Source organism: Saimiri boliviensis, chromosome 1, assembly GCF_048565385.1.
Source record: "Saimiri boliviensis isolate mSaiBol1 chromosome 1, mSaiBol1.pri, whole genome shotgun sequence".
NCBI lineage: Eukaryota > Metazoa > Chordata > Mammalia > Primates > Cebidae > Saimiri > Saimiri boliviensis.
This window is the reverse complement of record NC_133449.1, coordinates 41,489,812-41,502,647: the sequence shown is the minus strand read 5'-3', so window position 1 is coordinate 41,502,647 and position 12,836 is coordinate 41,489,812. Positions and strand designations below refer to the sequence as shown.

Sequence of the window (12,836 nt, the reverse complement as noted above, 5' to 3'; positions counted from 1 at the left end):
GCTTAGATGCTGAGCTGACATTCAGGTGAATGTGCATTTAGCTTTGGGGAAAAGGTTTGAGAGTACACACTTGGAGGGAAGAGGAGGAAACAAATTTGAGATTGAACTGAAAATTCTTCCACATAAGAAGGTAGTGCAAAGCCCTTTGTGTTAAGGTGGCAGTTTTCAACCTTGGTTACCCATTAGAATCATCTGAGAGGATTTAAATATGCTGATGCCCAGGCTCCCCGCTATGTAGAGCTTTTGATTTAGTGGTCTAGGTTGAGGCCTGAGCATCAGCACTTTAAAAAACTTTATAGGGCTGGCCTGAGTGCAGTGGTGTTTATAACTAATTGATCACAACCAGTTATAGACTTCTTGTTTCTTCTCTGCCCCCATTGCTTCACTTGACTAGCCTTAAACAACAACACAAATCTTCCCAGGTGATTCTAATGTGCAACCAGCGCTGAGACTAGCTATCAGTAACTTGCATAGCAAACAGCATCCTGACAGGGTTGAAAGAACTTTGAAGCCAGGTCGTGCCATGGCTAGAGTATGGTTACATTATGTCAGGCCTAGATCAGACTAAGGTTTGCAGGATTGAAAGAGGCTGTCACTGCAGAGAAAGCATGTAGGCCTTGTCATCCATTAAATTGACACTTAATGCACTTCAGTGTTTCCTGAACTGAGGTTACAGAAAGGAATATATTAATTCCAAAAATGGGAAACAGATGTGTAAACAAAATCAACAAAGTATTACAAATATTATGGTAAAAATGTTTATGGAGCACAGCAGAGGCGCAATTCCATATAGGAAGGAAGGGTAGGTGAAGGCAGTCTAAGTTGAGGCTTGAAAGACGTGAGGTTATCAGGGAGCTTTTGGGGTTGAAGACCAGGAGTTTATGGGGAGACTTCTTGAATTGAGCAGGATAGGAAACTCAGGTGTATTCTAGAGCAGGAGGAGGCCCTTGGGAACAGACACAGTAAGAGAGGCAGGAACATGGGAAGGTGTATTAGTCTGTTCTGAAGCTGCTAATGAAGACTTACCTGAGTCTGGGTAATTTATAAGGGAATTTGAATGGACTCAGTTTCACATGGCGGGGGAGGTCTCATAATCACGGTGGAAGGTGAAAGAAGGGCAAGGCATGTCTTATATGGCAGCAGGCAAGAAGAGCGTGTGTGGGGGAACTACCCTTTATAAAACCATCAGATGTTGTGAGACATATTTACTATCATGAGAATAGCATGGGAAAGACCCGCCCCTGTAACTCAGTTACCTCCTACTGGATCCCTCCCGTGACATGTGGGAATTATGGGAGCTACAGTTCAAGGTGAAATTTGGGTGGGGACACAGCCAAACCATATCAGAAGGCATTGCTAGGATGAGTGGCCAACTTCTTGTTCTGGAGCCAATTTTATATAGGCCTTGAGTGTGCTTTGTGAGCAACATCTTAGAGCATCTTGAAACTGGGTTTACAGCAGCACTTTTCAGGAGGTTCGATGGCATGGGAAGGGAGTCTACTTCCAGATCCTTAACTTCCATAGGTATTTTTCTGAAAATGTCCCTGCCCCAAAGCAGGTGCTGGAGCCATTCTGTCAGCAGCTTTAACCTGTTTGTCCCCCCATGATTATCCTCTATGCTTTGCACAGGTCCGCAGTGCTCCTGTCCTTTCAGGATCTTCCTGTGATCTGCTACCCTGCAGTGCTACCTCAGAGGCACCAGATGAAACAATGAGAAATACCAGTTTCAGGGACCTCCTTTGCTGTTAGTCAAAGAACCCAAGCCTGCCTCCTGGTTTTGTATCTTACACATGTTTCCCATTGTTGATTCCTAATCCTACTTAGAGTTAACATTTATCCCTCCGCTAGCCCCTCCACTCTGGCAACCAAGGAAAATGTGAAAAGCATAATGACATAGCTTCATTAACTCTCCCTTTGTGTTGTCGTACCTGTTACATCCACATCATTGGAAATGCCAGCAGATGATAGAATTTTTGCTTTCAAAATTCGCACTTACTGTAAAGAACTTAAGAATTAAAAAAGGCCTTCTACGATACATTACTTTGTTTAACACCACGGTAACCCTGTATTTTTGTAAGATGACTGCAGAGGCTATGATTCCCATGGCAAGCACAGGAAAATGATGCTCAGCCCAGATAAATTTAGAGATTTGTCCTAGTCTCCTGCTTGTGAGTGCTGGAACTGGGTTTTATACCCAGATATTTAAAGTCAGATTTCCAAATCCAATGTTCTTTTCTACATACTATCTCATAGCATGAATGTGAGCTTGTTTTAGGAGGCGCAACACAGAAAGAAACATGTTATTCTACTGGGTCTTGAAGGAAAAGAATTGGAGAATCCCCAAGCGTACTTGTAGGAAGTAAGGAGGGAGAACCACAGGGGTGGGAGAACCCATGTGATGACTGGAATCTGTGGGAATAACAAAAGGGCTGCCCAGGGAGGAGGCCTGGCTGGGGTCATGGGACTCTGAGGCCCAAATAGGAAAACACCTGCACGTCCCCAGCCCCAGATCTGCTATCAGGCACTGCCTTTACTTTATGCCTCTTGGTGGTAGTGCGGGCCGACAGGTGAGGGTCCCAGGGAAGCTTCTTTGACTCTCAACAGTGACTCTCCATCGGGGGTCCTCAGTATGCAAAATGGTCTGACTTTATTTTTCTGGGCTATTCTAGAAGAAAACCCTGACTTGGCAATGGGAAGGGGAGGGAGTTTCTGTAGTGGGGAGGGCCTTGCCCAGCAGGAGTCTGAGCTGCAGGCTGAGCTGAGGGGGTGCAGACAGCTGATGGGATGATGACTGCAACAGAATGGATGTCCACTGCAGCTGAATGAAAGTTCCACATGTTTTGGGACATTTACTATTTCCAACATGTTGGCTCAGAAAATTTGGGGTGAGAAGCTTAAAAGCTGCAGATATAGCAAATGGCCCAAGTGTGAATCCCTGATTCATTGCTTATTGTCTTGGGGTCTTAGGCAAGTGAATTGACCTCTAGACCCCATTGCCTCATCCGTAAAATGGGGATGATGGGACTCACCTGGTGGGCTTCCTGTGGCACTTGGTACGGGCACCTTCATCTTAGATTTTTCTAGACTGGTCACTGCTGGAGGGCCAGGACTGCATCGCCAGTGACTAGCATAGTCCCAGGCTTACTGCAAGTGCTGCTTGACAAATGGCTGCTGACTGCAAATGACTACAGGGAATCAGTAGGTGTTCGTGGATTCTTGAGTCAGACAGGTCTGAGTTCAAATCCTAGCTTCACTATTTGTTAATTATGAGAGTCAATTTCCTCCCACCTCCCTTACCTTGTCTGTAAAGTGGAGACAACTGGGAGAGCATGCCTTATGGGTTGCTATGAAAATGAAAAGAGGGAATACATGGGTAGTAAACCATCAAGAAATCCCAGCGGCCATTACTGCACATAGGTGTGAGGGAAGCAGGAAATGAGGTGTCAGGCAGCCTGCACCCAAGTTCCTGGTGTCATAAATCACCAGCCCTCTGACCTTGGACAAGTCACCACTACTTCGTCTTTCTGAGCCTTGTTTTCTTATCTGTCACAGAGATATTGATGCTCTGTTGCCTCAGGACTGTTGTATAGTTCAGATGAGATGATACATGGGAAAGTTTGGCATCCATGAAGCATTAACCAAATGTAAAGAATTACTGTTCTCTAACCCTGATGGCTTCAACCTCCTCAGCCCTCTGTGGGATGTCAGAGTCCTCAGGAAGGGGCCCCAAGAGTGCTGTCAAATTCCTTTTCTTGCCTGAAAATTTCTTTCCACGAGAGTCTGCTGCCCTCTGGTGTGTATTACTGCCATATTGCAAAAACTTCCTGAAGAAGATTAAGCATCTTGGCTTTGTGGGTTGGAGGCTATAGCATATCTGGGAGCATGAGCTATGAATAGGGGTGTTGGCCTATCCTCTAGCCCTCCAGGGTAGTAATACTTGGAGTGAGGTCTCTAATCAGCAGCATCAGCATCACCTGGGTGTTTGATAGAACCAAACACCCTACAGCTGACCGATGAAGCAGAAACCCGAGGGGTGGGGCCCAGCAGTCCGTGCTTTAACGTGACCTCTAGGCTCTTGCTTGCTGAGGTTTGAGAACCACTGTTCTAGGGACTCTGGGACCTCAGACTTAGAAGGGAGGGGCTGGAGAAGAGGTGGGAAGGGCAGTGGCTTTGATTGTGTGCGGCCACATAGCTATCTGGGGAGGGAGGGGATGTAAAAAATATTAAAACTGCAGATTTAAAAGCATGGTAGAATTGCCTGGGTGCGGTGGCTCACACCTATACTCCCAGCAATTTGGGAGGCCAAGGTGGGAGGATCACTTGAAGCCAGGCATTCAAGACCAGCCTGAACAACATAGCAAGACCCTGTTTCTACATAGAAACTTAAGAAAAATTAGCTAGACATGGTGGTGGGTACCTGTAATCCCAGCAACCTGGAGGCTGAGGTGGGAAGATCACTAGAGCCCAGGAGTTTGAGGATGCAGTCAGCTATGATTGTGCCACTGAACTCCAGCCTGGGTGAATGAGCGAGACCCTTTTTCAAGAAAGAAAAAAAGGCAGAATAAATACCAAATATCCTTCACTAGATTTGCCAGTTGTCACCAGTTTGCCACATTTCATCAATCTCCTGTTTTATACGTTTCTTTTATGCTGATCCACTTGAAAGAAAGCTGTAGAAATCACAGCACTTCACTCTCACATATTTAGCAGGCATTTTGTAAAGGAAAATTCTGTGCAGCCATGCTATTATCACAACTAAGAAAATTAATAATTTTAATTTACTTTCTATATTCAAATTTCCCCAGTTTGCTCTGATATTTTTTATTTGCATGTGTTTTAAATCTGAAATCTAATCCAAATTTATGCATCATATTGTCTTTTTAGTACCTTTTAGTAAAAAACAGGCCACTGTTTTTGACTTTTCTTTTTTTTCTTTTCTCTTTCTTTTTTTCTTTTGTTGAGACAGGATCTTACTCTGTTGCCCAGGCTGGAGTGCAGTGATGCCATTTTGGCTCACTACAACCTCTATCTCCCAGGTTCAAGTGATTCTCCTGCTTCAACCTCCCTAGTAGCTGGGATTACAGATGCCTGCCACCACATCTGGCTAATTTTTGTATTTTTAGTAGAGAAAGGATTTTACCACATTGGCCAGGCTGGTCTTGAACTCCTGACCTCAGGTGATCCACCCACCTCGGCCTCTTAAAGTGCTGAGATTACAGGCATGAGCCACCGTGCCTGGCTGACTTTTCTTTTCTTTTTTTTAAAAAATGATACTTTCTTGAAGAATTGAGGCCTGTCATGTTACACAATGTCTTGGCTCACTGCAGCCTTTACCTCCCAAGTTCTATTCTCTTGCCTCAGCCTCCTGAGTAGCTGGGATTTCAGATGTGAGTCCCCATGCCTGGCTAATTTTTATATTTTTAGTAGAGACGGGGTTTCACCATGTTGGCCAGGCTATTTCGAACTCCTCATCTCAGGTGATGAACCCACTTTTGCCTTCCAAAGTGCTAGGATTACAGGCGTGGGCCACCTCACCCAGCCTCCTTCCACTTTTCGTTCTTCTGATTTGGCAGTTAATTCTTGATGTCTTCCATTTTTTTTTCACCTGGAAATTTAACATATATATATATTTAGCTTGATTTCTCAAGTTAATATCTTTACTTGTCTCCTGACTAACTCAGCTACTTGAGCATGCTTAGACTCTAAGCACTCCCTGAAGACTTACATACCATTGTTGCTCAGTATTTTAGTTTTGTCTTATATGTCTGGAAGCACCTAAAGTAGACACTATTGTTTATATATCAATGTTCATATAGGTTTGCTCACACGTTAACCACTTTGCTTTCTCTCTTTCATTCTTTTGTACTTCTCAGACTTTAGAGTTCTCTTACTGAAGGTCTGTTTGTAACAAACTCTGTTTTGCTTTGTTTACAAATTTATCACTTTTTATTCTTAAAGGGTAGTTTTATTTGGTGCTAAATCTAGGTAGTGGTTACTATCTCTAAAGTTCGATTTCCTAATCTGTTAAAAGTGGAGAGTAAATTTCTTCCTTAGTGATTTCATGAGGGGGTTCTTGGAAGGATCTCTCCAACTCAGAACAGGCGGCGCCCCCAAGTGGTCTATAGGGGTAAAAGCTTTCTGTAAACAAAGTTCAGGTGTTGACGCTGTCTTCTGCACCCTGAGAAAACCTTGGGAGTTGTGTAAGATAGTGCTCGCTTTCAGCAAACTTGCGCTTTGCGGAAAGGTCCTAACACACTGTTGCTCAACCTTGTTTTCATTGATTGTTGTCCCTGTAAGGAGCCTTTTTAGACTTTCCCCCCCCCCCCCCAGTTGCCCCATCCGCTCGTGAAAATTTAATACTGCAGGTAAACTGCAAATCCATTATACACTGTATATATATCTGTGCTTTATGCCTAAAGTTTTTTTTTTTTTTTTTTTTAATTGGCCACCAAGAACCAGCTTTTGCTCTCTTGAGGGCAGTATCTCCCTTGCTGAGAATGTGTGTTCTAACGGCATTAGAACATTGCTCGTGTGCAAGGCCCTGGGCTGAATGAGAACCCGATCTCACGTTCTGGGTCAGAACCGAGCCCCATACGGACCGCAGCACAAACCAAAGAAATGCGGTGGCTGCTGTCCCAGGCCAGGACCTTCCGCATACCCCGGGGGCACCCGGCCAGGGACTCCTTGTCGCCCCTCAGCTCCGGCCACACAGAGCCTCGCTCCCCTTGGGCCGCGGGATTGGCAAGAAGCAAATCGCGTTCCCGCTGGGCTATAGTGGCCAGGAACACCCTCGGAGGGGCAGTGAGCACGGGCGGGAGAGAAAAGTCTAAAGGGGCTGTAGTAATGGGATGTCGCCTTTTCCTCCGCAAGAGGGTCGGACAGACACTCCCAGCTTTGGGGCTCATTCGGTTAAAGGTGATGTCTGGAGCCCCCTTTTGCTTTGGAGACCTCCCGTGATGACATCCCTGGAAATCAGGAGTCCCTTAAGAGACTTAGCCAATCATCATTCACAGCCATTCCCGTGGAGAGCCCAGCGCTGTTAGCGAAGCTTCTGATTGGCTGTTGCAGGATGGGGCGTGGCCAGGAGAAGAGCCCTGCCGCGAGGGGAAGGAGCCCTGCTTTCCCACTGTTCTCTCCAACTCAGAACAGATGGCGCCCCCAAGTGGTCTATAGGGGTAATGGCTCCCGCTGTTGCCCCACAAAGTAACCTAAATGAAGTGGAAAGACCTCAACTTGAATAGGGATCAACCGTGCTGGATAAGGGAGCTCTCAGTCAGAATGCCTGTTGTCCGTTCCAGCTCCACATATATATTTAGCTTGATTTCTCAAGTTAATATCTTTACTCTTCTCCTGACCAACTCAACGACTTGAGCATGCTTAGGCTCTAAGCACTCCCTGCTGACTTACATGCCATTGTTGCCCTGGGCCTCATCTGTCAGATGGGGATAATGATAATACTTATCTCCAAGGCTTGCCATCAAGTTTCAATGGAATTAATATGTTAAAAGTTCGCACGGTACCAGGCACATAATAGGTACACAATTAGCAATAACTGGTGGAGATCAGTTCACTGATTAAGAATGAATATTCTGGCTCAGGCGCTGTGACTCAGGCCTATAATCTCAGCACTGTGGGAAGCTGAGGCAGGAAGATTGCTTTAGTCCAAGAGTTTGAGACCAGCTAGGGCAAGATAATATGACCCTCTCTCTTTAAAAAAAAAAAAAAAAAAAAAGGCCGGGCGCGGTGGCTCAAGCCTGTAATCCCAGCACTTTGGGAGGCCGAGGCGGGTGGATCACGAGGTCGAGAGATCGAGACCATCCTGGTCAACATGGTGAAACCCCGTCTCTACTAAAAATACAAAAAATTAGCTGGGCATGGTGGCACGTGCCTGTAATCTCAGCTACTCAGGAGGCTGAGGCAGGAGAATTGCCTGAACCCAGGAGGCGGAGGTTGCGGTGAGCCGAGATCGCACCATTGCACTCCAGCCTGGGTAACAAGAGCGAAACTCCGTCTCAAAAAAAAAAGCAAAAAAAAAAAAAAAAGCTGGACGTGTAATGTGTGCCTGTAGTCTCAGCTATTTGGGAGGCTGAGGTGGAAGGATCACTTGAGCCTGAGAGGTCGAGGCTGCAGTGAGATAAGATTGCACCACTGCACTACAGCCCGGGTGACCGAACGAGACCCTGTCTCAAAAAAAGGAATGAGCATCCTGGCATTTGAAAGAACAGCTGTTGAGTCCCAGCCCTGCATAACACATGGTGAGATTATATAGCTTCCCTGTCAGTTTCCACATCTGGAAATGAGACTAGCAATAACACCTGCTTTATGGAATTGTGGTTTAATTGTGATAATACTGAGAAAATACCCAATACAAAACAATCAATAAATGTTGGCTCCTATTATTCATGTCATTTAGCTATTATGATTACTCTTTGCCTTCTGCCACCAGGGAAGAGGCCACTTCAGCCTGAGATGGCCCTTCTGAAAGAGGATTAGTGGCTTGCTTTGTCTGGAGTTAGTCTGTAAACCTGTGACATTTACACATATGAAGACAGGTCTTGGAAAAATCTCTATATCACACTCTTGCCCACAATTCACATCATTCTTTTAGGCATTGTTTTCTTAAGCCCCATTGTTACCCAACAAAAGCAAAACATTGTAATTAGTAACTCTTTGGTACAGAATTAGTTTATTAGAGTATCTTTTAAGTCAGCTCCAGTGTTGAACAGTATTCTGAGGGCATTGTACATAGAATGACGTATACTGATGAAGATAAGGATCTCAGGGGTTTGAAATCAGAGGACCTAATTAAGCATATACTTCAGGGTGAGCCTGGTTTGCGACCAATGATGGTGACGTGTGTGGTGGTGGTTTGATGATTGGTTGGGAACAGGGAAGTCTGGAGTCTTTGTGAGTCATGGGAAGATCACTAGACTCAGATCTGGAGACTTAAATTCTGGCTGTAACTAAATCGCCCTCTGGCTGTGTGATCTTGGACAAGTCACTTATATTTTCTGAGAACTAATTTCTTTGTAGTAAATGAAAATAGAATATTCTTTTGTGTAGTGCCTGACACGTAAGCACTCTATAACTACTATTGTTATTTTTCATAGTGTTATGAATGATTCCTCCTAAAAAGTATGTAATCTGTTAAGTCTTTATATTTCAAGAGTGATGAGTGCCTGAGATCACCAAATTAACAGTTTGGGAGTTTGACAGGTGTTGGTCTACATTTCCTTTCTTTTCTAATTTGTAGTTCTTATCTCCTAATTAAAAGTCTATCCTTCAAGTCACACAAGTGACCCAGTTCAGTGAGGACCTTCATAGTTCTTTGGATGCCTTCCTACTCTACCATATATTTGACTACCTCCCATTATCTGCCCACATACTTTATTCTCTGCTGTAAGAGAGGACTAGTTAGAGTGTAGGCCCTGCATACAATGGTCTCATGTATCCTGGGAGCCCCAGGATTCTGGCATTCTTCTTCAGGCGAATGACCTTGCAATGTGAAGGCCCAAGTTTAAGGGAGTTTTGCTGAGCACACATACTGTGAAGGTAGGTGGGTAGGACAGCTGACACCCTCTCCAATTAATCCAGCAACAATTTTTGGTGTGATTACTATAGCCTGGTTACTTTGGAGGACACATTCTTCCATTCTGAAAATATATGTAGAGTTATTTCTCAGTTAAAAATGAAAGAGGCATAATTTTTAGTGGAAAATATGGGGCTTTTGTGTTGGGCAGATTTAAATTTGAATCTGGTCCTTTACTGTGTGATCTTAGGCTAGTTGCTTATTTTCACAGTTTGCTTATCTATAAAAAGGAACAACTAGAATACCACACAGTAGTAAAAAGGAGTGAACTTTTAATAAACACAATAACATAGATGGATCTTAAAATAATCATGTTGGGTATAAGATGCAAGACAAATTACATACTGAGATTCTATTTATAGAAAATTTTAGAAGATGCGAACTAATCTATAGTGTCAGAAAGCAGGTCAGTGGTTGCCGGGATCAAGTAAGTGGAGGGAGCAGGAGGAAGGATTATGAAAAGAGACAGGAAAACTTTTGGAGCTGATACATATGTTCATTGTCTTGATTGCAATATGTCTTCACAGGTATGTATATATATCTAAACTTATTAAATTGCACATTTTAAATATGTGCAGTTTATGATATGTAAATCTTTGAATAAACCTGTTAAAATGGGGATAATAAAATCTATTCATAAATAGTTGGTGATGTTTTAACAAAGAAAACATGATAAAGTGCCAGAAATACAGAAGGCAATTAATAATGGGTACTCTCTTCTTTCCCATTTTCATACTTTAAAAAAGAACACTAGGGAATTAACTTACATGACGAAGCCTATAAATGGCACCAATACCTTAAGTAATATATAATACAAATTTTCCTGCCTTTCTTGGAATCATAGTTGTATTATTATAAAGATTAAATGTTACAATCACATAAGGAAATTTGAGCAGTTCTGGACATGTAGTAAGCACTCATGAAATGGTGTTTTGTTGCTTTTACTATTACGATGGGCTTGATGGAAGGCATGGAGTGAATGATTGGTAAATATTGATTACATATAATTCTAATTATTTTCATTACTACAGTGGATGAGGAGGAAAGATTTGATAAAACATCAAGGAAGTTGATTTCCAAAAGAGTTTACTTTTCTTGAGATTTGATGGGGCTTGCATTTTTGTGTTTCTTTGGTGCTACATTGTGTTAGAAACCAACTGGAAGAAAGTTGGTCAATGTCTTCTACAGGAATGTAGCAACTTATTATGATAATGTAGATGATATTAAAGGTAGCAGGGACATATATAATGATCAGTGAATTCAAATGCGGTTAAATGGTTTCCAGTCATTAACAAAATGGTACTAGTGTTTGGTAGACATTATCTTAGAGTCAGACATAAGAATCTTCTGAGGCACTCCTTAAAATGTAGATTCGTGGAACTTACCTTCAAAGTTTCTGATTCAATGGTTCTTGGATGGCTCAGGAATCTGCAGTGTAAGGCACACACTCAGTGGATTTTAAAGCAGGTTATCTGTCGATCATGCTTAGAGAAGCACTGGTCTAAGACATTTGGGACCTTGGACAGCTCCACGTGACCTTGGACCAACGTTTTCAGGACCCGAGACAGAGCCCAGGATTTCCAACTCCATACATTTGTAGGAAATTTACTTTAATTCTCAAGGGAGCTTGCTCGTTTCCCTAGAAACAACAACAACAACACCACCAGCATTCCTTAAGTCTATACTTTTGAAAATGAAAAGTTCTGGTTTCTGATGGCCAATAAGGAGAAGGCACACATGGTGCAGCTGTAGGAGAAAATAGTCTAAGCCCAGAATGCTTAGCTTGGAAATTCTGATGATGTGAGGGTGCATGCAGTTTTCAAAGGATCTGAGACCCTCCTGAAATTGTATGTAAATTTGTGAGGAGGCTTATGCACATATATTTTCGTGGATGGGGAAATTAACTTTTTCTTCACTTGGGCTTGGAAATATTCTGGATCAACCAAAGTACATGCTTTTAGGTACAAGTTAGGTAGTTTGATGGACCTCTTAAGATTTTATTTAAATTCTTATTTCTCAAGCAACTAAAAATTACATGTATCCCTTCAAATATGACTATGTCACTGAAAACAAGCAAACAATCTCTGAAGGTGTACAACTCTGACATTTCAAGCTATAATTTGAAAAACTCTCAAGTATTGTAACTGAGGTCTATTAAAGTTGATACAGAAGTGGATACATCTCACCTTGGCTAATCTAGAAACTTAATTTTACTAAAAGAACTGTCTTAGATTCTCACATTACCTTAGAATAGATTCTCAAAGTTAGCCCATTTAATGGCAAGCAAAGCATCTCACATTCATCATCTGTGACCTGTCTGATGGTAAGCCATAGCTTAATATTTTAACATGCATAATATATCTGTAAAGATAAATTTATTCTCTCAAAGGCATGGCTGATTTGAACTATCTGTCTTGAAAGTGTTGTTCTCTGACTATGGAGAAAACTCTCCTGAGTCAGAGCCCCAAAGACATGAACTATTCCAGTGGTGGGAGGAAGCAGGGCTATTAACATGCTCATTAACTCCACAAGAGACTACAGCTTTGCATTCAGGAGGCAGATTGTCTCAACAACCCTGATGTTTTTCTTTCTATGAGGAATAGTGAGCTAGAAATTATTGGCTCAAGGCTCTAAGGAACTCAGATAACCTTGTAAATTATCTGTGCCGATTTCAAAGCAAAGATAACCCGTATGGTTTGTTTTTCTGTCTTCTATGACACCAGCTTCTCATGTTTCATTTCCCACTTTCAGTCTCCCTGGATGCTCTGTTTCAGTCTCTTTACTGGATTCATCTTCCTCGCTTGACCTCTTAGGCTCCTTCCTGGCTCTTATGTATGCCACATCCCTGGTGGATTTCATTTAGTCCCATAATTTCAATGCCATCTATATGCAGATGACTCACAAGTATAAATCTCCCTTGACCTTCCCTTGAGCTGCAGGCTCATAAATCAAACTGTCTACTTGATGTCAGACTGCCTACCTGACTTGGATCTCTAACAGGCATCTTAAATGTAAAGGGACCTACACGAAACTCTTTACCCTCTGCTTTTCCCTCTAAGCTGTTCTCCTTGTCTTTTACTTGGAAAGTGGCACCATTTCTTCACACTTTTTTAAGCTAAAAACCTGGGAGTCACTCTTCTCTTCCTTGCATTTAACATCGAGTTAATCTGTTTTGCCTTTAAAATAGAGCCCTGATATGTTAGCTTATCTTCATTTCTATAACTATCGCCTTCAGTTTGAACAATAA

General features: G+C 42.7%; 1 pseudogene; it reads right to left on the bottom strand.

Moving 5' to 3' along the window:
* Nucleotides 1-12,836, bottom strand: part of LOC101035038 (L-lactate dehydrogenase A chain-like) — a 52,345-nt pseudogene that overhangs the window by 22,118 nt on the left and 17,391 nt on the right.